This window comes from Neofelis nebulosa, chromosome 2 (assembly GCF_028018385.1).
Source record: "Neofelis nebulosa isolate mNeoNeb1 chromosome 2, mNeoNeb1.pri, whole genome shotgun sequence".
NCBI lineage: Eukaryota > Metazoa > Chordata > Mammalia > Carnivora > Felidae > Neofelis > Neofelis nebulosa.
In genome coordinates this window covers 94,440,686-94,467,033 of record NC_080783.1, presented here as the reverse complement: position 1 = coordinate 94,467,033, position 26,348 = coordinate 94,440,686, and the positions used below count along the sequence as shown (strand labels likewise).

Sequence of the window (26,348 nt, the reverse complement as noted above, 5' to 3'; positions counted from 1 at the left end):
GCTTCTTCCCCAACATAATATTATCATTACCTTTGTAGCTGGTTTTACAAACTTCTTTGCAATAGTGCAACATATCCTTGTTTTTCTGTGAAGAGTGCATCCTTTATGACACCTCTGTAGTTTTGGTTTCTCCATCACTTTTAGCAATAAAATTAATCAATTTTGTGTTGGGAAGCACTTACAATGTTTGCAGTTGTTCTGGAAAAACTTTATTGTTCTATCAAAGGAGTCATTTTACTTTGTTGGAAAATACCACTGAAGTTTCATGGCTTCCTGCTATTATTGGAAATCATTTTTATAATGAATGTTACCCTGGAGGGCTAGGGGCAAATGCATTGCCAGTCTACTACCATCCAGTTTTCTGATTTTTCTGGTCATACTTCTTATTCTTATAGACTTACATTTTTGTTAGCTTATCACAGTCATAGTCTCACTTCTGTCAGCACATATTGCTTTACCTCCCTTTATTTGTCCTAGAATCTGTTCTTTATAAAGATGTTATCTTGAGTTATGGTATTTACATTACTATTTTCATCATTACCAATTTTGAGCCATTGATCTGTTTTTGTCAATTAGGGATAATCATAATATTAATAACTAAAAGTACAAATTCAACAAGCAAGAACAATGATACATGTTAGCTGAGACAAAATCTACTGACACCATGTAGTTGAGTTGAACTGATGGGGTGCTGGGATAACCCAGGGGTTCAAGGATCTTATTTTGAGCAACCACACCTGATTTTTCTCTCTTTCCCTCTTTTTTTCCCTTGTTGGTTCTAGCTGGTTTCCTCATTCATCTCCTTCATCTTCTTACTCTTCTCTCCTTTTCCCATTCCTCTGTTTCTTTTTTTGAGAGTTATGACATTAAAATGGAAAGAGACCTTGTGATCATTAAGTCCAATGACTTCATTTTACAGGTAAGGAAACTGAAGCCCAGAGAGGATCAATGAACTAATCCAAGTCAGAAGGATCAGACCTGATCTTCTGGCTCCCTTGGCTTATAGCCAGGGTATTTCCAGGGTATTTGCCAGGAAGCCTTCTCCTTCAGCTCTTCTTCCTGGTCCTTTCTTGGTGCTGAGAGTGGCTGGACCCCTAGTGATTAAGGTTGTTTGTTATCAGGGCTAAGAAAGTAGGGTGCTAAGGGAGTCAAAACTTCCCTCTTCTGTCTCCTCTCATCCCTGCCCCTATAGAACATTCAGTCACTCATAGTCTTTGTGCATTCTCCCTTCAAACATATGTCAAACTTATACACCTTGCTGGTACCATTGTCCTAGTTCATGTTGTTATCATCTTTCTCTATTTCAACAACCTCTCTTCTGGTTGTTCTACTTTTAAGAACTACTTCTACCCTGCAAGCCCTAAATCCAAGTATCCATCCATCCATCCATTTCACCGTGGCCAGAATGGTCTCATGTGATTCTCATCTCTACTCTTTGATGATTCTTAAATCCCTACAAGATAAAGTCCAGGCTTTGAGCAAGGCATCTGACCACTAAGTCTCTCTGTGATATGGCCCCTGCCCTCCTGTCTAGTCTTATCCCCATCACCCTGTATATTAGTCAGGATAAGTTATGATATACTAAAAAAACAACTCCGAAATCATAGTGACTTAACACAACAAAAGTTCATTCTTGTTTATGCAAAGTGTGCTGGAATTTTGGGTGACCCTCCAGAGGACCTGTTTTGTATGCACTGACTCAGAGATCCAGCTGCCATGACAATGTGACATTTCCATTTCACTAGTTTTCCTCCACAATTGCCATGGAGGAGAAAGAGAGAGCTGGAAGGTGAGCATGAGTTCTGTGCTTCAGCCTGAAAGTGACACCCACAGCCCATTGGCCAGTTTATCACTTAATTGCAAGGGGATTGAGAAATGTGGGGACTACTGTTTCTACTATGGTTCCCTCCTTGCAGCGGGATCTCTGGAAATATCTGATTACTTGATTCTTGAGTACAGACTCTTCTAAATCCTGCATGTCTTTCCAGCAAGGCATTCCACCCAGCCTCGAATATCCTTCTTGCTGATCTCACAAATGTTTACAAACTCAAGTCTGTTTTTTCTACGCCATCACTGACTTTCTCTGACTAACTTGGTGCTTATTCTCCAAAGTTCCCATGCATCTTGTAGTTACCTCCATCACAGCTCTTTTTCATGTTATAGTCATTTGCCTGGCTGTTCACCTATAAATGGAAATTTCTTTGTGGATAGAGAACATGTATTTTCATCTTTAGGTCTTCAGTTTTAATACAGTGCTATACAGAGACTTTTCATACTTGTGGTTGAACAAGTAAAGGAAAGAAATGACTCTTAAAAAATATACAGTTTATTGTTTTTTTAAAATGTTTATTTATTTATTTTGAGAGACAGAGACAGAGCATGAGCAGGGGAAGAGCAGAGAGAAAGACACAGAATCCGAAACAGGCTCCAGGCTCCAAGCTGTCAGCACAGAGCCCGATGCGGGGCTCGAACTCACAAACCATGAGATCATGACCTGAGCCGAAGCTGGATGCTCAGCCGACTGAGCCACCCAGGCGCCCCTACAGTTTATTGTTATATCCCATCCCCACCACTACCACCTTAACCCAAGTAGCCACCTTTACTTGCCTGGACAACCACATAGACCTTTTGTGATATTCGTCTTCCATTCTTGTCCATATCCAATCCACTCTCCACTCAGCAACCACGTCATTATGAAACATGAATCTGAGTGGGGGTTCCTGTTTCCTTAGAATAAAATCCAAACATCTGAATTTCTTCCCACGACCCCCTGCCTGCCAATCTCGCCTGAGCTCACACTCTATCCTGTGGCTCCCACACTAGCCTCCTCTTAGTTTCCTGAACACACTAAGATTTTTCTTTCCCTAGGGCTTTCTCAGGGCTGCTTCCTATCCCCGGAATGCTCCTACTTCCTCTTCTCTCTTGATTAGTTCTTTCTTAGCCTTTAGCTTAAATGTCACTTCTCTAGTTATGATTATTTTGTTTTGATTGCAAATGAGAAAATCCCACTCAAAACTACCCTAAATAATAAAGGGAATCTATTGGTTCTTGTATCTAACTAGTCCAGAAATAGTGCTTGACTTCAAGAAAAGCTTGATGTATGTCACTGAGGACCCTGTTTCTCTCATTTACTACTATACAGCTATAGCTCTTTCCTCATGGCTGCAAAATGGTTGTCATTGTTCTAGAATCACATCCTCACACCATAATCTCCAGGAGAAGAGAGAGGGTCTTTTCCAGTAACTCCTGTTCAACTCCAGGGGTCCTGTTTATTTCATTGGCCTAAACTGTATCACATGCCAGTGTCTAAACCATTCACCTTGGGAGGGAAATGAAGACAGTGGGGAGGAATCCGACTTGCTTAAACCAACAGGACCCTTCTTTGAAGCTGAGGATGGGGTCACATATAACCTAACAACATATCTGCATATAAGGAAGAGTTTAAATTTCTAAAGGATAAAGAGTAACTTGGGTGGGAAAAGTGGAAACTAAATGACTGGAATTCAACAACAACAACAACAACAACAACAACAACAACAAAATGTTCATCGCTCTTTGTCAGAGGAGACTTTGTTGTCCACCCCCATCTAAGGAAGTCCTCTCTGTTACTTTCTGTTACTGAATCCTACTCACTTCCCTCAAAGCAACTGCTACTGAGTATACTGTGTATTTTATTTGTTTACCTGTTTGTAGTCTGAATCTCCCACTAGGCTCTAATTTCATAAGAGCAGATACCACACATGATTTCTTCACCAAGTGCTGAAACATAATAGAAAATTCAACGAATACTTTCTTAAAGAAAAAAATGAGTAATTTTCTTCCCTTTCAATTTAGCCATGGTTTTTACCAAGAGACAAGGAGGGGAGGGGTTGGCAGGATAAGGGTGAATGTGAACACTCTGAGTGTTAATTTGGCTTTTCTTTGTCTAGAAGCTTAGTCCTCTTTCCCTCCCAATAATCCCTCAAATTCCCCATCCCCAAATCTTTTCTTATTAACCCATCTGCTCCTGGCTCTCTGGTAATTTGATGTTCCTTTGGGTTTTTCTTTTTAAAACCTAGCTTGAATTAGAGTCTCAAAGGAATCTTGATTTTTAAAAGAGAGTGAGTTAAATTATGTTTATTCATAGAAGGTAGGAACCAAGTCTTCTCTCTTTGTATTTCCCTACAAATGTAGCAGGTGTGCTTTACTGAGTGAAAATTCAATCTCCCTCACAGAAATTGACGCTGAAATTGATGCCAGGTAGTAGCAAGAGAGAGGAGAGGTAGGAGTGAGCCAAGAAAAAAAGACTGCCAGGAAGGAGTAAAGGTTGGTAAACAGTGAAGTGGGAGGTCTTTGGGTTAAAGGGACAGGGCTCAAGAGAAGGAAAGTTAGAATAAATTTGGGAAATGGAGTCAAAACTTACAGAATAGAAATAGAGCTGGAGGAATCTTCTTTCCTTCTTACTTTTTATCCATTTATTCATCAAATGGTGAGCATCTAGTATGTGCCACACACTCTTAGGAGCTGAGGATGTAGGGGTGACTAAAACATACCAGTTCTTTCCATCATGGAGCTCATATTCTAGCGAGGGAAGATGGGCAATCAGCAAATAAAGAGATAGAGATAGGTGATGGGCTGTTAGATACAGATGTCAGATTGAAAATATGTCTGCTTTTACTCCCTCTGAGACCCCATAGAATGAAATAAAGGCACTTTTAAAGGCACAGATACTCATAGATAAGGCGAAAGGAGGGGGTGATGACAGGGCTGAGGGTGGGAGCTAGAAGGCAAACTTGAGAAATTTGCATACTTGGTGGGCAGAGGAGAAAGCTGTGAACCAACCCCATTTACATGCACACCTCCCAATGTGCAGGAAGTGGTGTATCAGGTGAATCTGGAATAGTGTGTGTGTGTGTGTGGGTGTGGGTGTAAGGAACTGAAGATAAAATAAAGATCACCAGTTCACAGTTAGCTCTCCACACCCTCTACTCTTCTTTTTTCCAACTTTTTTTTTTTTTTTTTTTAAATTTATTTTTGGGACAGAGAGAGACAGAGCATGAACGGGTGAGGGGCAGAGAGAGAGGGAGACACAGAATCGGAAACAGGCTCCAGGCTCCGAGCCATCGGCCCAGAGCCTGACGCGGGGCTCGAACTCACGGACCGCGAGATCGTGACCTGGCTGAAGTCGGACGCTTAACCGACTGCGCCACCCAGGCGCCCCCCCTCTACTCTTCTTCATAGAGAAGAGCTGGGCACCTCTGGCAGGATGCTGGAGACTTATTCTCTGGAGAAGACTTCCTGCCCAGTTGAGGATGGCAGACTGGACACAAATCTGGGGATTAATTGAGTGTATGTATACTGGATGCTGAGGCTTTCTTTCTCCAAGGATGATGGCAACCAGGCCTATACCCTCCAGAAGAGTATGGAGAAATAACTCTTTGGAGAGCCTGACCACCTCAAGAGAGAAAGACCTAAAGATACTGATATTGGAGTTTTCCAATCAGATAGTGTAAACTGTTCACACTACATAGTGAAACTCTGCAGTCAGCAAGCCACACCTGTCTATTCAGAGCTATCAATCAGCATTTTGTTTCCTGTTCCTCAGAGGACCAGATGGCCAAGGATTACCAGACATCTGAGGACAGGTTCTCATAAGAAAGACCAAATGAAAAACAAATGCATGGGAAAAAGCAACCTGGGAGGAAACAGACTACATGGGAAAAAGAAAACTTATAAGAGGGAGGGAGAGGAAGGGAGAGAATTCATTAAATATTTAAAGAGATAAAAATATTGCAACTCAGAAATAAGAACAGAATGCTACATAAGACAGTAATATTCAGAGGACAAAAAGGAGGAGTGGTTGGAAATTAAAAATGTGATGGCAAAAATGAAAAATGCAGCAGAATTGGAAAGTTGAAGAAACCTCTCCAAATGTAGAATCAAAAAACAAAGAGGTGGGTAAGTAAGGGAGAAAAGGTGAGAGAATTAGAAGAGTAGCCCAGGAGGTCCAAATAATAGGGATTTGAGAAAGAGAAGAGGGATAACAAAGGAGAGGGAGGGCTGTCAGAGAAAGAATTCAATACAAATTCACAGAATTGAAAAATGTGAGTTTCCGTATGGAAAAGGCCACCAAGTGCCCATCACAATTGCACAACGGGTGAAAATAGTCCCACACTCACATCATCGTGAAGTTTCAGAACACTAAGCAGAAAAAAGGGCTTAAAACCTTCCAGACAGCAAAAACATGTCACTTACAAAGGATCATTAATTAGAATGGTTTCTATTGAGAAAATTCGGGAGCTGGAAGACAATGGAATAATGCTTTCCAAATTCTTAAGGCAAATGATTTCAGACCTACGATTCAATTATCAATGAGCTTGTAAGGACAGAACAAAGGCAATTTCAGATGAGCAAGGTCTCAAAAAAAAAAAAAAAAGAAAAGAAAAGAAAAATAAAAAGAAAAGAAAGGAGTCTTCCAGGCAGCCTTGTTTGGAAAGCTTTTGGAGCATACGCTCCACTAAAACAATAGAGTAAACCAAGAGAAGAGAAAGATGTTGGAGTTGGGAAACAAAGGGTGCCTAGGATGATGGTGAAGAGAAATTCCAGAAGTCAGCAATGTCCCACATGTACAGGGAAACCACTTTAGTTTGGATTATGTCAGAAGGTGAAGGGAGGAGAGTATGCAAGAAATTAAAATACACATTCATATGTAGTGTGCCTGAATGCCTGTTGAGAACATTTAGGCAACTGGTGAAATTTGTTGTTGTTGTTGTTTTTTACTGATAAGGACACAGAACTAAGGAAACCATGAAAAAGGAAATTATAAAATTAGTAACTCCAGGCAAACAAATAATTGAAAGAAAAAGTAATATAATATTACATGATTCATTGTGTTTGCTTAGTCATCATTAGGTAACACTGAATGCTATCTGATACTAAAGTTCTATATATTAAGAGGACAGAAGGAAGGAAAGTGTGTGCTTATGTGTGAGAGCAGAGGGAAGAAAGAGTCAAAATCTTCACCTTCCATAGTGGAAAATCAAGTGGTAATGCCTAGAAGTATTTTGGTTCTGTTTTGTTTTGTTGTGGATTTGGAAGCAATAACCAAAAAAAAAAAAAAAAAAAAATCAGTTATAGTTGTTGAAAGTCGTTGGCTTGGGGAGGAGACATGGAAGAGGTAGGAAATTGCTGCTTTTCATAATGGATCTAGTTGACTATTTAACTTTGTATACAATGAACACTGAAGAAGAACCAGACCAAAAGAGGAGAAAGGAAAATACTAGAAAGAAATATAGCAAAACGTTAGTTTTTATCTCTGGGTTTATGGTATTTTCAGATTTTCTCCAGTTTCTAAAATAAACATGATCTAGTTTTTTTTATCATGAAACACATATTTTAGGTTAAGGAGAGGGAGGAAGAGCGATAGTGAAAATAAGCTGTTTTGACAAGAGGATTTGGGAAGGCTTCACTGATTGTGACATTTGGCCATATCTTTAAGGGAACAAAGTATGTGGGCACTGAGAGGAAGAGCATTCTAGAAAGCTATGCAAAGATCCTGGGGTGGGAATGTGCTTGAACCATGACTGGCACCTGTGAAGAAGGGCACAGAGGCCAGGTGTGTGGTAAGTGTGGTGAGTGAAGATGAGGTCAGAGGGAGAGCTTGGGGCCAGACCCTTATGGTACAATCTTATGGTGCATGTTAAAGACTTTAGATTTGGGGTGCCTGGGTGGCTCAGTCAGTTAAGCATGTGACTTCGGCTCAGGTCAATGATCTCACTGGGTTTGTGAGTTCGAGCCCCACATCGGGCTCTGTGCTGACAGCTCAGAGCCTGGAGCTTCCTTCGGATTCTGTGTCTACTCCTCTCTCTGTCCCTCCCATGCTCATGCTCTGTTCTCTCTTTGTCTCTCAATAATAAACGTTAAAAAAAAAATTTTTTTTTAAAAGAAAAAAAAATAAAGACTTTAGATTTATCCTGACTGCTATGGGAAAATGGCAAAATCTTGAGGAGAAAAGTGAAATGATTTGATTTGCATTTTAACCAGATCACAGTGGCTGCTGCTGTGTGTTGGGGGGTGGGGAGGGGAGAAGGGAGGTGCTAGAGTGGAAACTGGAAGACCATTTGGGAGCCTCTTGCTGTAGTTCCAATAAGGGATTTTTTTTTAGGGTTAAACACTTGTGTTCAAAGAGTTTTTACTTTCTTTTAGTAGCAGAAATCCCTTTTCAAAGGAAATCTTACATTGATCCCTCATCTATAAAACATTAAAGTGAAGCATAAAAGTGAAGGGGCTTTAGTTGAAGTAGGAGGTGGAGGGTCCAGAACCACCCCCACCCCACATCCTCTTGTCCCAGCCTCTGCATTCTGGTGATCCCTGGGAGGTGTGCCTTTGAACTTTGGGTTTTGCAAACTCTGATTCCACCTAGCTTCCTCCTTTCACTGAGGAGGTTTAGTGGCAGGAGGAGTTGGATGAGGAGTAGGTTTGCGTAGGAGCACTTCCCAGGTGAGGTTCATGCTGTGGGAAAAGTTGGGGAGGTAGGAAAAAAGAATTATGCTCCATGCCCCTGTGAGGCAGAGCAATAACCAGGCATCTTCACTCCAGCTCAGGGCACTTCTACTGAACATACTGTTGGGAAGTGCAGTTTGTCAGGCTTTTACCATGTTTAGTGTCCCCATCTCCCCATCCTTTCCCCAGGGGATGATACACTTTGACCCAACTAGAATCTATAAGAAAAGCTGGGGCACAGTGTGCAGTAGGGAGGGAACCAGTGAGGACAATGGGTGAAGCATCTGCTGTAGAGAGGATCTAGGCTCTTTCAAACTTTTCCCACCCCACAGTGTGCTAGTAAATGTTTGATAACTGCTGTCTGGAAGAAGGAAGGAAGGAAGGAAGGAAGGAAGGAAGGAAGGAAGGAAGGAAAGAAGAGAGGGAGGGAAGGAGGGTGGGCGAAAAGGAGAAAGGAGGGGGAAAAGAAGGAGGGAGGGAAGGAGGGAGGTAGGAAGGAAGGAAGGAAGGAGGGAAGGAAGGAAGGAAGGAAGGGAGGGAGGAAAGAAGAGAGGGAGGGAAGGAGGGAGGGAGGAAGGAAGGAAGGAAGGAAGGAAGGAAGGAAGGAAGGAATCAGGCACCTGATTTGTAGCATTTGCAGATTTCCATGGTGTAAATAGTCATCATGACAGATTTAATGGCAGCAACGTGAAGCCGCTGAACACAAATTTGGAAAGTTGCCCGTCATTATACAGTATTCCCACCATACAGATGCAATAGATGAAATAACCTCATGATCTTTGATAATAGTAGAATCTAGTAATTCTAGTAATAATTTTCAGTGATGAATTTTGAGTAGTTAGTTCTTTCACATTTAATTTAACTGTTTAATGGCTGTGCTTAGCAACCAGCTGGCATAGTTTCTGAAAAGTTAACAATCAACTGTCACCAGCCAGTTTCAAGCAGCACCCCACTGCCCCACCTCTCAAAAAATCTCTCTGAATTTGAATCAAGAATTTCAGTCTGCAGAAAAACAGTGTTATATCTATACAGAGGAACACCACACAGTAATAAACAGGAATGAACTACTGGTTTACCAAAACCTCAAGTGATACAAACATTATGGAAGCCTGCATTAAAAGGTTACATAATGTATGATTTCACTTTTCTGATAGGCTTTAAAGACAAAACTATTGTGATGGAGAACAGATCAGTGGTTGCTGAGGGGTAGTGATGGCAGGAGGGAGTGGCAATAAAGGGGCAGCATGACACAGTTTCTTGGGGGTGATGGACTGTTTTATTTCCTGATTGTGGTGGAGATCACATGAATTTATACATGTGTTAAAATTCATAGAACTATATACAAAAACAGTTTTACTGTATAATAATTTTTCAAAAAGGAGGAAAAGTCAGCATATTGTTAAAAATAACAACAAACAGAATTTCAGTCTGAATTGAGCAAGCCATTCTGCCATTTTGGGCCTCCTTGGAAATCTGCTGTCACAAGAGAGGTGTAGATAGTCGGGAGCTGCAGAATTAAATGCCTATGAGGGGTGCAGTGGGTAATGCAAATGGGAGACAATAGGGAATGGTAAAGACTGTGGAGAACTAGTGAATTTTCACCTGCCTAAATGGAGCAGCTACAGCTTCTGCCTCTGGTGATGGCTACCATGCTGGATTGTGGGCCTAGCTTGTCTGATCTTTTGAATTTTATGATAAATAAGGACTCCGGATTTTTAAAAAAATATCATTTATTTATTTTGAGAGAGGGAGAAAGTATGAATGGGGAAGGTTCAGAGAGAGGGACCCTCTCTCTGGGAGAGAGAGAATCTCAAGCAAGCTCTGCACTATCAGTGCAGAGCCCTATGCGGGGCTTGAACTCATGAACCATGACATCATGACCTGAGCTGAAGTTGGATGCTTAACTGACTGAGCCACTAGGCACCCCAGGACTCTGGATTTTTTAGAGGTGAAATTTCCTTATTGGTAAGTACTCCCAGAACCCCGCAAAACATGTATATGAATCATAATCAGCCTAAGGGCTGCCAGTTTGCAGCTGCTGGATAAGATGCTTTGTACTATTTTTTTTTTTTTTATAACTCTTTGGGCCAGGATTATAAATCCTGATAAGCAGTTTCTTCATCAGAGGGTGCATCAGAGATTTGGAAGTAACCCTGAAGGTTCTTGCACCACTGAAAGTAAAATTAAGCCCTGCGTTACCCCATGATTTAAAAATTGTGCAGTTGAAGTACTGTGAACAACACTGTGCCTTTGTGACTGTCAGAATCCACGCATGGGCAAGAGGACCCAGGCCTGAAGTGGACTCAGTGGTGCTGCTCCTCTTACTGGAGGCCCTGCAGCAGCACTTGAAAATGTGTCGTTTGGTCCGTCACAGATCATAGCCTCTCATAAATGGGCCTGACTTCTCTGCACACATTACTGATTTTGTGATGATGAGTGAGAATTGAGGCCATCTTTCATCCCCATTGCCAGACCATGACTGATGCTCTTGCACACTTAGATATGCACTTGGCATGTAACAGAGGAAGGCCCATTATAAAGGACTGAAAAATGGCATCAGAGTAGGAAACAACATGTATCCGGAGCAGAAAGCTGGGGAATGCAGTGTAAATGTGAGTAGGACAAATGAGTCCTGAGTTGGAGGGCCTGGATGGCTCCTCTTCCCTGTCCAATACAATTACATTATATACCAACATTGTACCCCAAAGGAAGACCCTGTTTAGGATTTTGTGGGGGTGGGCCTGGGACTGAGAGGGGACTAGAAAGTGACTTGCCTGAAGATGCTTTAATCCTCAGGAATGCATCTCCAGGAAGCCCAGATCCAGGCTGAAGGAAAGTAATAGGAAGAAATCTGTAGATTTGGGAGTCTCACTCTTGGGGCCAGAACCCATGAGGGAAAGTCATGGGTTTTCTTGCCAATATGGCAGCCAGAGCTTTTGCCCAACATGGTTCCCCTTTCCCATTTCATCTAAAAACCAAAACTTGTTTTAAAACTTTTTTAATGCTTCTTTTTGAGAGAGAGAGAGCAAGAGAGAGAGAGAGAGCGAGCAATTGGGGAGGGGCAGAGAGAGAGGGAGAAGCAGAATCTGAGGCAGGCTCCAGGCTCTGAGCTGTCAGCACAGAGCCCCACATGGGGCTCAAACTCATGAACTGCAAGATCATGACCTGAGCTAACGTCAGACACTTAACTGACTAAGCCACCCAGGCGCCCCCCAAAACTTGTTTTTTAGAGGGAACCTATTCCACATAGCTTGGGAAGGAAAGTGGCCTTTCTCTCTCTTCCAGAGGAGAGAGGCCTCTCTAATCAGAACACCATTTTCCTAGCTTCAGTGATTAGTTCAAGGACGGACTTGTGACTCCAGCTGGTGTGATCTGAGTTCTTTCTGGAACTTGTGCTGGAACTAAATGGAAAGAGGCACTTTTCTCTGTCAGCATTAGCTTTAAGGATGATATGACCAACAGGGTCTTGCCACCATGTGGAAGAGTCTGTGAAAGGAAAATTGAACTATTAAGTGCTTTTGATGGAGCTCCTGGATACAGTCTTACCTGAAGTCCAGCTCTGAACTTTGTAGTTCCATGTGCCAATTTCTTCCTTCTTTCTTTACTTTGTCTTTTTTTTTTTCTCTTATCGTAGTTTGTAATGATTTCTGTCATTTGCAACCAGAAAGTCCTGACTAATACATCACCCTATATAGGTACCTAATACTAAACAGGTTGATGTCACATATTCAATATATTAATAGTAAATTTAATATTATGTGAATATAAGATTTAGTTTATTCATTCAACTAATGTACCAAAACTATGGTAGATACTAGTGATCAAATTATGAACAAGATAAACAAAATGGTTGATCTACCCCCATTGCCCTCATTAATATTCAGTTAGGTATTTTGTAACTATAACATTCAATTAATTCACTCAACCATTGCCTACTATATGCCAGGATAATATTATGATAAAAGAATGAACAAGATAGATGTGGTTCCTTTCCTCATAAACTGTTAACTCTCTGCCTCAGCTTCTTCACCTACAAAGTGAGTATAATAGTCCCTAATTCCAAAAGTTGTTGTGACTATATGAGATATATAAAATGCTTAAAATAATTTCTAGCACATGGTCAGTGCTCAATAAATTGTAGATTGTAATTTTTAATACTGAAATTTTTGGAGATTCAAGATTTTCATTTATTTCTTTTTAAAGTTTGGTCATTTTCTTTTGTACTGCAATAAGAAGTAGTTTTGGGGACCAGATAATATGAGTTCGTATCCTGCTTCTTCCAGTTACTGATTAAAAGACTTTGGGCAAATCATTTAATTTCTCTGGGTTTTAGTTTGCTCATCTGTAAAATGTCAAATGGAATAATAATACCTTCTTTGAGATGGCACACAGCAGAAACTTAATTATTATTATTAATCCATGCACAGAAATATAATGATAACATTGCTTGAGGAAAAATCATCTCAGAGAAAGCAGTAATAACTATTATTATTTTTGTAAATAGCATTCAGAATCTCCACCTAGCCCAATTCTCATACTTTTCACTAAAATACTTCTGGGAACAGAAGAGGGGAAATTATCCTGAGGGTGGGAGTCTAGGGGAGGATGGTGACCCACAGTGGCCTCCTGCAAATGAGAAATCAATTTGTCTAAACTGACCAAGTTTTTGCTTTCCAGTGTATGCTAAATTCAGGCTATTTTAATATGAAGATGTTTTGAATTACCTATCAGTTAAATTACTTTCAGCCCTCTTCTCTCTACCTGACATGCCAGTAGGAAATGGTTGGTTTATTCTGGGGCTTCATGTGGGTCCACCCATCCTATGCATCCCTCACAGCTGCCCATTGGGGGGATTCTGGGCCCCCACTTTGAGAAACACAACCTAAGAGCATTCTGAGTGGCAGTGGGCTTGGAAGTGATGCCCTACTCAATGCCGTGTCACAAAGGGGTGGCCTCCCAAGACACCCACAGCACCAAAGTGAGAACAGGGATAAGTGGACCCAGGTCAGCCTCTCCCTGCCTAATTTGGCAAATTAGTACTAGAGGCAACATATATTACATAATTCTGTCACCAAGATGATGAAAAGGCAGGATAAAGATGTAGAGAAGTACATCAGTCAGGGCAATAAATCCTAAAAGGAATATTATTCCCCCTACCAGGCTGCCCTGGAAAGATGCTGGCTGAGGGAGAACCAGATACCAGCAGCTAAGCATAAGTCAGCCAGTAGGCTGAGAAGGGGGAGAACAGAGCAAGAAAAGAAGGCAGCTCGGTCATTGAGAGTGAATTACATGCATTTGGAGAGTAGGGGTGATGGAAAACTTTAGGATTGGGCACCCCACAGTCTTTTAATATGATCAGGGTGAGACAAATGAGCATCAAATTTGCTGGAGTTGACCTGGAGCCGGCTGCATGGGCCATATGGTTTCCCTGACCCATAAAAGTCACTAAGTGAGGAAGTAATTTATTGCTGGAGATCGCTGTCCGCCCCAGAATATCCTGGTGTGTTCGCTTCATTGTTTCCTTAATATGGGAATGGGAGAGGAACTGGGCTGTGAGAGGGCTGGGGGTTGGGGGGAGCAAGCAGCTTTGGGTTATTTGCTCTAACAGTTAGACCTCGTTTATTGGAGAGGAGGAAGTTTGGGAAGTCTGATGCCTCTGCCGATTGCGCTGGGTTCACTGGAGTTTTTCCTGCCCGGCCGCTGAGTGACTTGTGGGAGAGGGAGAGAGCTGGGAACATAAAGAGGGAAAAGGGGCCATGAACTTCAAATGAATAACTTGGCATTTGCACAGTTGGAAGAGAGGACATTTCATAAATGGCAAATCATTCCGGAGACCAGGGAAAGAAGCCAGCCAATATGTCTAATGAATTGGTGCCATAAACGTGAGGGCTGTTTCCTCCCCTGAACATTGCAAATGAAACATCAAAACAATAGCTGCTGATAACCTCTCAATGGAAGCTGAATTCTGACAGAGGTTCCTTTGCTCTGGTAGCTGTCCTGTTTAACAATGAGCCTCCTAACAAAGGCTCCAGACCAGGCAGCAGGAGCCTTGAAAGTTTGCTGGTGCAATTGAGAGTCTTTTCTTTCTTCTTCCTCTTCTCTTTTTAATAGCCCCAGGCTTCGCAGTAGCAATTATTTCAGAGAAGGTATCCTAGGTTTCTTACCTCCGTGTTATCTGAAGATGTTATCTGTATGAACTTGAAATAGGAGCTTTTGCTCCAACACCTGTCAGATCTGCCTCTGCTTTTAGCATAAAAAACCCATGTACTGACGCTAAGAACATTTTTGGCTTTCTGTTTTTCAGGCTGCATGAAAACAGATTCTGCTGAATTGCTACCTGGACATTTAAAAAGAGCTTCCTTAGAAGATTCCTGACTTAGCTCTAGCAATCTTAACCATCACATGGGCTAAATGAACCCTGGATCATTTGTTTGCCCTTTGGCAGGTAGGATTTTCAAAAGTTAGACCCATGTAAAAATGTGCTCAAATAGTCCCTCAGAACAAACATTTTTCGTGGGCTTCTATAGCCCGCACAACACGTAAGGCATCTGTCTTCTCTCAGACTGAATCATACTAGCCACATTCTTTTAGGTCCTTGGCCACGGGCCTTTCTATCTTCCAGTACTTAAAGAACTAGCTACCACCTAGAAGGGTTGGTATCTGGGAAGGAAGATAGAAATCTGGAGGAGAATACAAACTCCAGTCATACCCTTAAATGGCAGTCATTTGTCCTCTGAAGCTGCTCTGGGAAGGAGGGGATGCTAGGAGTCACGTGGAAAACTTAGAAGAGAGGGGTGTAGTGCTCTGTCCTGTGTGTCTGTTTTAGCATTTGCAATTGTACAACCTTGACCTTCTTGTCTTATGAAAAGATCAGGGGCTGGGGAGTCAGGTGACCCAGATTTAAATCCCAGCTATATTAGGCTACTGGCCTGTGTGACTTTGGGCAAGTTTCTTAACCTCTCTGGCCCTTACTTTCCTTAGCTGAAAAGAAGGGCTCATGATACTTATTTCAAATAGGTTGTTGTGAGGATCAAATTCTGAGGCATGTTGGGAAGAAACTGGGATGAGTCCTTTATGTGTGGTCCAGCGGGGCTCCCCCACCCCCCAGAAGAGGTGCCATGGTCCCACTCATTTAGTCTATTATCTCTTAACTCAAAAATCCTATCCTTAAACTTTCCTTCTCCTAAAATTGTTCTTTCTGTGGGTAAACTTTCAACGGCTTCTATTCCAGTTTTTAAAAGGGATAACATCCATTAACACTTTGGCTTGAATTAGTTTAGGAACTGGCTAGATTGATGATGACATTGAAGGAGAAACATAGCAGAGAAGGGTGTGGAAATAAGTGAAGGCTTTTCAGGGACATGGAGCTCCATTCCTGGCTGTGACAAAGGGGAAGTATATAGTGGGGAGGGACTTAGGGCAGTGTTGTGGAGAGAGGAAGAAATTGAAAAATCCAAGAACCATTAGAAGATGGAAAGGGAGTACAGAAGAGGCAATTATGGGCATAGAGTGGCTGCTAGCTCCAGGTAGGAGGGACCACTCTTCCTTTGAGATACAAGGGAAGGGAGAAATCATGTGGGCTGAGAGAGACAATCCAGGGAAGAGAGGAGACTGGCAGAATTAGTTCAGTGGGTTAAAGGGTAAAGGGTGAGGCTTTGGAGCCAAGTAGCATAGATGTGTTCCTTTCTGGGAAACTAGCCATCTGATCTTAGGCAATCTGTGTATTTCCAATGATATGACAGTTACTACATCTATAAATGGGGATGGTATCTAATTTGAAGAGCTGACTCAATGACATATTGCAAAATACCCAGAACATGCAGGTTCTTAATAAAGAACCCACTGCATATCATTGTCATTGTCATTATCTGCTGACAGTGGGGATTTTGAATAGCCTGACAACTCAATGAGAGGGACACAATGTTTGGAGGGGCCACTGTGGAATAGTCGTAGTAACAAAAGGTAAGGGCTCAGTGGAAAGTAAGACAGAATGGATTAATAGTGGACCAAGTCCATGGTGTCTGGTGATGTCCAGCAACATCCTCAGCCCAGGATCAGAACTAGAGAACACAGAACTGGATGAGGGGATCCAGGGCTGGGGTCTGGTGTTTGGAACAAGCAGGTGGTTACAGAAGGATGGGGAATAGGTTTTTCCTGTGGTCTGCACTGCTGACAGCTGCACAAGGGAAAGGCAGAGGGTCAAGTCCAGAAAGGTCTTGGTGACGGCAAAGAGCTGATGCCACAGTGGAGTGGAAGAGTGCAGTCAGAAGGGAAAGGCCTCAGCTGTGTACTCACCAGGGAAACAGCCCAGAAATACCAATGTGAAATGAGGCTGTGATGCAGGGACTATGGGGTCAAGAGGTCTGATGTGTTGTCAACAGGGATGGTGAAGTCCTGAGAATTCCTTGGTGGCCAGAAAGAATATGGACTGCAGTTATCCAAGAATGAAGAATTGGGTCATGGGGAGGGTCAGTAGTCAAGAAAAGCCATAATGTGAAGAGATGGCTTTGCCAGACCTAGCAAGTCCAGTAGGGAGAAAGACGCTTTGATGGAAGAATGGAGGGCAAGTTCTTGAATGGAGATGTGCATTTGGGTTTGGCTTGCACATTATTAAAAAAAAAAAAACTGAGCCAACATTTATATATTTTTGTAAAAAATAATCTTGATTTCTGACTTCTGTAGAAAAGTAGGATTATCTGGCAATCCTATGTCTGTATTCCTATATGTTGACATTTTACTATCCTCATTATAAGGGGATGTGATTTGTCTGTTCATTATCCCCCCCACCCCCACCATTCCCTGTTGATCCCCAACACTGAGGTTAAATGTCATTTGTTATTTATTCTTGAACCTTCCCCCCCTTTTTTTTATGGTAAGAAAATATATGTGCATAGAATATGCATATGGAGGCATTTGAGTTTGTGACCTTGATTTGGAACAAAGCCTGTACCAATGAAACTAGGCCTAGATCCAGTGGCAGATGAGGGAACCCTAGTTGTTCTAGGAACTTTGTGACCATAGTGCTAGGCAGAGAAGGGGTACAGGAAGATAGAAGTAGTGGGTCAGAAAGGACTGAAAGAAGGGAATAAAATGCTATAAAAATAAGAAAACCACAGTTCCTGGGGCTACTTGCCTGGGTCCCTTGAAAGTCTTCTTCATTCAAAGTGGTTGTACCTAGCTCCCTTCCCCATCATGAGGACTGGGCCAATGGGATCAGGGCTCTGTGGTAGATCCTTTGGTTTGCCTGTCCAGTGGGGAGTTATGAGGCCCCTACTTCATCTACTTCCTTGCTGGCCAAAGTTACCTTTTACTATAAGCTTTTGACAATGTCAGATTTTCCATTTTCCAGTCTTCCTTACAACTAAGGTTTAGGCACTATCTTAGTCTATTCGGGCTACTATAACAGATTACCATAGACTGGGTGGCTTATAAACAACAGACATTCTCACAGTCCTAGAAGCTGGGAAGTTTAAGATCATGGCACTGGCAGATCTGACATATGGTGAGAGCTCGCTTCCTCAGAGATGGTGCCTTCTCACTGTATGCTCCCATGGTGAATGGGGTTGATGGTGGGGATGCAGCTTTCTTAGGCCACTTTTACAAGATCAGTAATCCCATTCATGAGGGCTGTGCCTTAACCCAATCATGTCCCAAAGGCCCCGCCTCCTAGTACCATCACTGTGGGGGTTAGAGTTTCAACAAAGGAGTTTTGGGGGTTCATAAACATTCAACCTATAGTAGGCATGTGGTTCAATTATGGCCAATGGGACTTGAGGGAAAGTTTCTTGAGGGAACTTTGGGGAACATTTCTTCCTTAATCAAGCATGATTCATGAGAGGAAGCACTCATTTTCTTCAGTCAGATGCTGGGGTGTTCATTTAGATTGCCATCACCATGACACCTATCTTGTGCCCATGATGGACAGGCCAAAGGATCTAGCCAGCATGCCAATCCTGGGGGGGCATGGGAAGCTGCCAGGAACCTGGGTCCTTGATGACATTTTTGAGGCACTGAAACAACCTCCTACCATCCACCTCCGGAATATTTTATGTACAGTAATACATTTTCATCACTGTTTAGGCTGCTTTAAATTAGATGTGTTGTTCCTTGCAGCCAAAACCATTGTAAAGAATAGAGACCTTATTCAGAGCTGGGTTTATTTTATTTATTTTTTATTTATTTTTTTAATGTTTTTATTTATTTTTGAGACGGAGAGAGACAGAGCATGAGCAGGGGAGAGGCAGAGAGAGAGAGGGAGACACAGAATCCAAAGCAGGCTCCAGGCTCCAAGCTGTCAGCCCAGAGCCTGACGCGGGGCTCGAACTCACGGACTGTGAGATCGTGACCTGAGCCGAAGTCGGACGCTCAACCGACTGAGCCACCTAGGCGCCCCAGAGCTGGGTTTATTAATGGGGATGCAGGCCGGTGAGCTGGGTGTCCTCCCAGCAATTGGATAAACACAGTGTTATTTTCCTAGTGGATCCATTTAATTTGATGACAGCTCAAATAGTACTTTCATATGAAAACAAACATGGATAACACTGGTATGGCGTATACAATTCATAAGATAAAACATGAGTCTTGGGCCTACTTCCAGGCAAGTTTCCCAGAAGCTTGGGAGATGGTAAGATGTATATACATAGTGCTTCTCTTTCTATTGGGAACAAGACATAAGACAATTCAAATTAAACTGCAGTTAGAAAGATTAAGTTAGACACAGGGAAGGATTTTGTCTATTATGATTATTAAAGGGACTCTACACGGGAAATGGTATAGGGCAGTGGAATATCAGAGCTTTGGGAGTTTGAAAGAGAAGAGTATTGTGGTTTCAAATGCAGTTTTGCCTGAACTAGTTTTCTCCACTTTCTAGATCCTTGTCAATACCTTGTCATTGTTTTCTATTTGTGAAGAATAATGGTTTTGGGTTTTTGTTTTGTTTTGTTTTGTTTTCTCTCAGAGGAAGATTGTGTTCCAGACCCTCCAATGTTTCTTTGGTGATTTATCCTTTGTTTTAATTTAATGTGCTACTCTAATGATGCCCTGGGGTTTTCCTTTAAGTAGTTAATGTGAATGAAGGGAGAAAATCGCCAGGAGTCAGCCAAATGTTGAGACAGATTGTAAATACCTGTAGGGAAAGTATTTAAGCATTTCCGATAGGAAGGATACTGTAAATTTTACATGCGAGGGCTCTGCATCAAAGCCCAGATCCCAGCTTTTCTCCCCACTTTGTGACTTCATAGACAAGATCAGCACAAAGAACCCACTGTTTCCACAGGCATTTACATCACTGCTCTATCTTGTTATTCCTGACTTCTTGCCAATCATATTGAGAATTTCTTAAGGGGAGTAGAAAAAAGAATAACCAAACCAGATTTGCCTCCTTGACAGTGAAGAATAGAAAGAAAAGGCTCCCAGAGACAGGCTTTTCTTTTCTTTTCCCTCTTTATTTTAGCTGTATGTTTTAACTTGACACTCTGCCTTTGAGAGCCCCTGGAGTCCAAGCTGATGAAAAGCAGAGTTATTTTCTTCCACGGCTCAAACTCACATTAATTTTTTTTTTTTTTTTTTTAAACAGGAAATTTGGAGAAGCATTGGTTTAGGGAATAGGCCCATCACACTTCTTCTCTGGCTTATAAACCCATATTCCAGGCCCCTAGACTGAGGATGTGGTTGCTCCTTTTGGCTCTGTCAGCAATGGCAGGCACAGAGGGCAGCAATAGGAGGGTGGCAGGAAAGGTGGAAAAGTCTCCTCCAATCTGCGTTCCAGGGGCATCTGCTCCCCCTTTTGAAAAAGGTTTCTCCTGTGCTAGCTTGTTTATCCAGGCCAGACCTGCTCTAGCAGTTCTCTACTTCAGCCGTTAGCCTCTCAGCAAGCTAGAGTAGGTCCTCTTCCTTTGTCTACTCATTCAGTCTTGCAGCAAGTTGAGTAAGCACCTAATCATTGTTGCAAAAGCTGACATTGTGTGTGTGTGTGTCTGCCATTTCTCAGAAGGAGGAGTTGAGGGGAGGGTTAAGAGTGTGGAGTCTGAAGCCCAGCAGTTTAAGGGTGAATCTTGGCTAACCAAATGACCTTGGCCAAGTTCCCAAACCTCTGTAGGTCCTGGATAATAGCATCCCACCAGCTTCTTGTGAGGATTGAATGAGGTATTTTATTCTTAAAGCTTAGCCCATCTACCTGGGAGGACATAGCTGGTAGATGGTTATTGTTGGGATCATTGTCAATAGTGTTCAGGAGCCCACAAACATGGTGGCCCTTCCCATGGAGCTCTTCTCCTTTTCTGGGCATTTTCAATGTTTATTTATTTATCTTGAAAGAAAGAGAGAGAGAGAGAGAGAGAGAGAGAGAGCGAGCATGCACACATATTGGTGCAAATGGGGGAAGGGCAGAGAGAGAGGGAGACAGAGAATCCCAAGCAGGTTCTGCACTGTCAGCACAGATCCCCATGCAGGGCTTGAACTCACAAAGTGTGAGATCATGACCTGAGCCAAAACCAAGAGTTGGACGCTTAACCAACTGAGCCACCAGTTACCTCTCCAGGGCATTTTCTTACCATTTTTATTCCCTGAGCCATCTTCTGCCCACCTCAGTGATTCACCAAGTGAATATTCAATACCTACCAGGAGCTCTGCACTGTACTCAGTGCTGTGGGGTGACAAAAAGACTAGGTGCTATTGGGCCCTTAAGGGGAATTCTGCCTGAGTTGTGTGCTGACCAGTGGGAGGGTGCTGGGAGGGAGTCAGTGTGTTAGGGAGGGAATGGAGAAGGACTGGATCCCACCCTGGTCTGCAGCAGAACCCTGGGTAAGTCATTTTTCCCTCCTGGGGCCTCATCTTCCCCATCTGTAAAAGCAGAAGATGGGTCAACGGTGTTCAAACTTTTTAGGCCAGGAACCATAGTAAGAAATGTCGGGGTGCCTGAATGGTTCAGTCAGTTAGGCGTCCAACTCTTGATTTCAGGTCAAGTCATGATTTCACTGTTTTTGAGTTTGAGTCCCACACGGGGCTCTGTGCTAACAGTGGGGAGCCTGCTTGAGATTCTCTCTCTTCCTCTCTCTACTCCTCCCCTGCTTGCTCTCTCTTAAGAAAAAGAAAAAAGTGTCCACAGTTTTATGTCGTGACCCTCAGACCTATGTATATAACTGAGATAATACTTTTATGGAAAAATAATTACCCTTACTATGTGAAATTCTCTGTGTTTTCTATTTTTAAAGAATGCTGATCATAACCCTTTATAGTGACTTCCTGACCCCTAATGGTTCAGTTTGAAAACCCTGGACTAGATGATCCCCAAGGAGCATTTTAGCATAAACTTTCCATAATTTTAGATCTACATGGGCTGCTTGGATTTAAGAGAAGAAGGAATAATTAATCTCCCAGAGTAGTGACTGGCTAGAGCTCACTAGATTAATTTTAAAACAATTATATGTATATATAGATGGTTGGCTCTCATACTAGCTTTCTGGAATTCAAGGACATGGTCTAATGGAAAAGAAGAGGCTAATTGTTGGGATTCATTTGCTGGAGCATGATGAGGCTGCAAATAGTTACAATGTGCATTGCTCATCTGAATTGGGTTTTCATTTGTGGAAAGAGAAGAAAGAATCCTGTCATTAAAGTTTGTTCCTGCTCTCTAAAGTATGGGAATTCTGGAAAGAATCCACTCTCCTCAAGGAAAAAAAAAAAAAAAAAAAAAGCCAGCTTGTTTTAATCCCTAAATGGATACAGTCCTGTGAATTAGGACTTGGGAGAAAGAACTTCCCTGCCTATGTAAATGTTTGTTTTTGCTCTAATGTGTTTGTCCATTTGCTTGACTGCTCAGGAGATAGTCATCTAGAAACACAAACTTCAGGAGAAATTTAAAATCCAGAACAAACAAAACCCACCAACCCAACCCCCACAGACAGAAAATCAACCTGTGACCACCTAATGTGACGTCCTTAGGCTGTCCTTTCACATTTCAGAGAGAAAACTTACATCGCAGTGGGCCTTTCAAGACTAGGCTCTGTACTAGGGCTTACAAACACCCAGGGATTTCAGGGAAGCCCCTTCATGCTATCCTGAGTCAAGTGAAATCAGACTTCTACTTTTTTTTTTTTTTTTTTTTTTTTAAAACAGAGGGCTCTCTCTTGCTCTTTGCACCCAAAGGAAACTTCTGGAATTTTCAGTGACTTTCTGGGATCAATGGCTTTTTTTTAACATCTTGAGATTTTCTAAGTGCTTCCCTTAGTTTGGAACAAAGCCTGATCAATACCTGCAGACTGACAGGCCCTTTGGGAAAAATGTCAGCCTGAACTTTCATGGATGCAGACTTTGTCTTAAAGAAGTCAAGGCAGGCTTTCTGTTCTTTCAAACTGTTGTCTGGCCTAGACTTTGCTCAAAAACACAGGATTCTGGGGGCTCCTGGGTGGCTCTGTCGGTTGGGCGTCTGATTCTTGATCTGGCCTCAGGTCATGATCTCATGGTTTCGTGGGGTTTGGGCTCCGTGCCTGGCTGCATGCTGTCAGTGTGGGGCCTGCTTGGGATTCTCTCTTTCCCTCTCTTTCTGTCCCTGCCCAGCTAGCATTCTCTCTCTGAATAAATAAATAAACTTAAGAGAGAAAAAACAAAACAAAACACAGGATTCTGAGTCAATGGGTTAGGCAAGTTTGTTAACCTCCCATGCCTCTGTAAAATACAGCTAATAATAGTATTGAATTTATAGGATTAAATTATATAACACATATACAGTGTGTAGAATCAGTGGTAGGTTAGTCAGTAAAGAGCAGCCTCTAGTGTTCCTGTTGTTTTACACATTATCCCAGGAAGAAGGTGGAAAATTCAGAGGCAGAGATGGAAAGAATGATGCTAAAGGAGGTACCACTTGCCTAAGGCCATGTTATAAGTCCAGAAGAATGGAACCAAGATAGTATTATTGGCCCATCCGTCTAACTGGGGCACGGGAGGGAGGTGGCTATGCAGTCTTGGTGAAAACCGGTCAAGAGAGAGTGCTTCAAGAAATGGGGATAGAGATACCAACCCTGAAGGGTTGCTAAAAAGATAAACTTAGCGGATGAAGCTTTTGATTGGAACTTGGCACATGGCAGGGCTGGATAAATGGTGACTATAATAATAGCTTTCTTTTACTACAGCTCAGCCCCTTCATTGGAGCTTCAGGCTTTCTGAATTCAGCGCCTTCCTCTAGGTAAGGAAATGGCAGTTTGCCGGAATACAATGGTCTTTTTAAGGCAGCCGAGATGCTTATCTTATTCCAATATTTACCCTATTGAATAGGATTTGGGTGGCTTACTTTTCTATTCCTCTGGGGAGTAAGGTTTCACTGTGTTAAGTTGAATATCAACTTTTAAATGAAAAATGGATAAACCTGAAAGAAAAACCCTTTTTTGACCCAGGGAAGAAAAATGCTCTGCTGAAATCTGGCTGGGATTCTTCCCCACCCCACAACCTTAGGGCCAGGGAGCCCAGGGGAAAGCTGGAAGGGGTTTGGATTGGCTGAAATAACCACAGATGTTTAGCAGGAACCCTATCCAGGCTCATGGTGAACATCTGGAATGTTCTAGCATTTGATTGCGTATCACTGGATGGTAACTTGTCCTGAGTGCAGAGCAGCTGTTGACTGAGCCAGAGCTCTCACCTCCGCCACCCCACCCCCCACCAGGTGGCCCTAGGTCTGGTCAGCCTTCCTGGTTTAGGCTAGGTTAAATCCTACACCATTTATTTTGTTCCAGTTTGTCTCAAATCAGCCCCAGGAAATAGAATCAATGATAACAACTTCTTTAAGTAAGAAGAACAATGGCCAAATTAGCCCTGTGGGTATAGGTGTGTGTTCAGCTATCAGCACTTCTCCTTAGAATGGAAGACTTCATAATCACTACCAAAAGTTTTCCTTTCAGGTAAGACTCAAGACAACTGTGTGTATTTGGAATATCCAAAAGTTTCAAGTGTTTTTTCTTTGCCAGGACTGTCAAGGACTAGATATATTTGTTTTTTTTTTTTTTTTTTTTTTTAACATTTATTTATTTTTGAGACAGAGAGAGAGCATGAACGGGGGAGGGACAGAGAGAGAGGGAGACACAGAATCGGAAGCAGGCTCCAGGCTCTGAGCTGTCAGCACAGAGCCTGACGCGGGGCTCGAACTCACGGACCGTGAGATCGTGACCTGAGCTGAAGTCGGACGCTCAACCGACTGAGCCACCCAGGCGCCCCAAGATATATTTGTGCTCAGATAATCTTCTCAATATAACTCTGTAAAACAGGGTTTTACAGTTGAAGAAACTGAGGCATAGTGCAGTTGGGTCAGGATTCAATAGCTGGTGAAGGACAGAGCCAGTGTTTAAAAGTGTGTGCATACAATTCTTAGCATGATACTCTTGCTGGAGCCATTTTTGGAAACTGAGCAAGCTGTGGGTGTGTAAAGGTGGTGGCTTTTATTTCCCTCAGTAAGCTTCCATCAGGTTAGAGGATAGGACCAGCCAGAGGAAGTGAAAGAAAAATGAGAGAAATAAAGATATTGCTTGTGAAATTAAGATTCAGGTTCCAGCATGTGTTTATGTGGTACCAACTAAAATTCTTTAGATTTCCAAGATACTGGGAGGCAGGGAGGACACTCAGCCTCTTCTACCCCACCTGAGTAATTTCATTTGTTCTATTTAGTTGATGGAGGAATCATGGACAAGTTGTCCAGGGAGAAAAGACTGGAGTTGTGACAGACAGTGGGCATTCTAGTCTGCACCTTTCTTGGAAGCTGAGGCTGTGTGAAAAGAGAAGATGGGCAGTAGCTGCCCATGAGCTCATGAGAAAAAAAATCTCAAAGCAATGCTTAAGTGTTACACTAGCAAGGCCCTCCTCCCCCAGACTTCTACTTTCAAACATGAGAATTTCTCCAATGATGTTTTGAAGTCTCCCATCAGCACAGAATTGCTTATTCACTTTGTTCAATCCATACATGGGTGTTTATTGAGAATTGTCTGTGTGCCAGGTACTTTTATAGAACGTAGAGATATAAGGATGAAAATATGGACAGGTATGATGGCATTAGCAACAATAACAGAAACTGTAATATAATGAACAATGGTACAAACAACATTAAAATTAATAAACAGAGTAGGATAAAATAGCACTGTATATGCCAATTATCAAGTCAGTATCCATAATATGTAAAGAGCACTTATAAATCAACAAGAAAAAGACACACCCAGTAGAAAAAAGAGCAGAGAATAGAAACAAGTTATTTCCAGAGGATTGGGGGGGGAAGGCCCTTGCCTTGGATTCAGGGTTTAGCAAAGGAGGAAAATTCATTTATAAGTGATAAGTGCTGTGAACAGAAATAAGTACAGAGGAGTTACATCACCTGTGTGTTAGTTTCTGAAGTTCAAAGGTAGCAAAAATCAACTGAGTAAAAATTACCCTTAATAGATCTCTTAAATCCCCAATGTACTGTTTACCTGATTTTGTGTATACAAACCTTTACCTCTTGGCATTTAAGAAGCACTGGTAGAGACTAAGTGAAGGAACAGAAAGAATACAGAGGTCTGGAGATTCAATCAGTTCTGTTCTTCCAGTGGAGGGATATAGGCCAGGTTGGGCCTGTTGGGTTTGAGGTGTCCTGGGGACCTCTGGTTGGAGCTTTCCAGCGCAGTTGTACACATGGGTTTAGGCTTAGCTCAGAGCTGGGAAGAGAGTACTGGGACCTTGCATTGAGAATCAGCTGCTGCTGTGGAGCCTGCGTGGCTCAGTCAGTTAAGTGTCTGACTCAGGTCATGATCTTACAGTTCTTGAGTTTGAGCCTCACATCGGGCTTGCTGCTGTCAGTGCAGAGCCTGCTTCAGATCCTCTGTTTCCCTCTCTTTCTGCCCTTCCCCTGCTCATGC

The 26,348-nt window shown here is 42.4% G+C and overlaps 1 long non-coding RNA gene across 1 annotated transcript in view; it reads left to right on the top strand.

Moving 5' to 3' along the window:
* Positions 1-26,348, top strand: part of LOC131503770 (uncharacterized) — a 259,902-nt gene that overhangs the window by 157,407 nt on the left and 76,147 nt on the right. Inside the window, exon 4 of the long non-coding RNA XR_009257590.1 lies at positions 14,786-14,926. This is a non-coding gene — a long non-coding RNA (uncharacterized LOC131503770). The remainder of the gene's footprint in view (positions 1-14,785; positions 14,927-26,348) is intronic.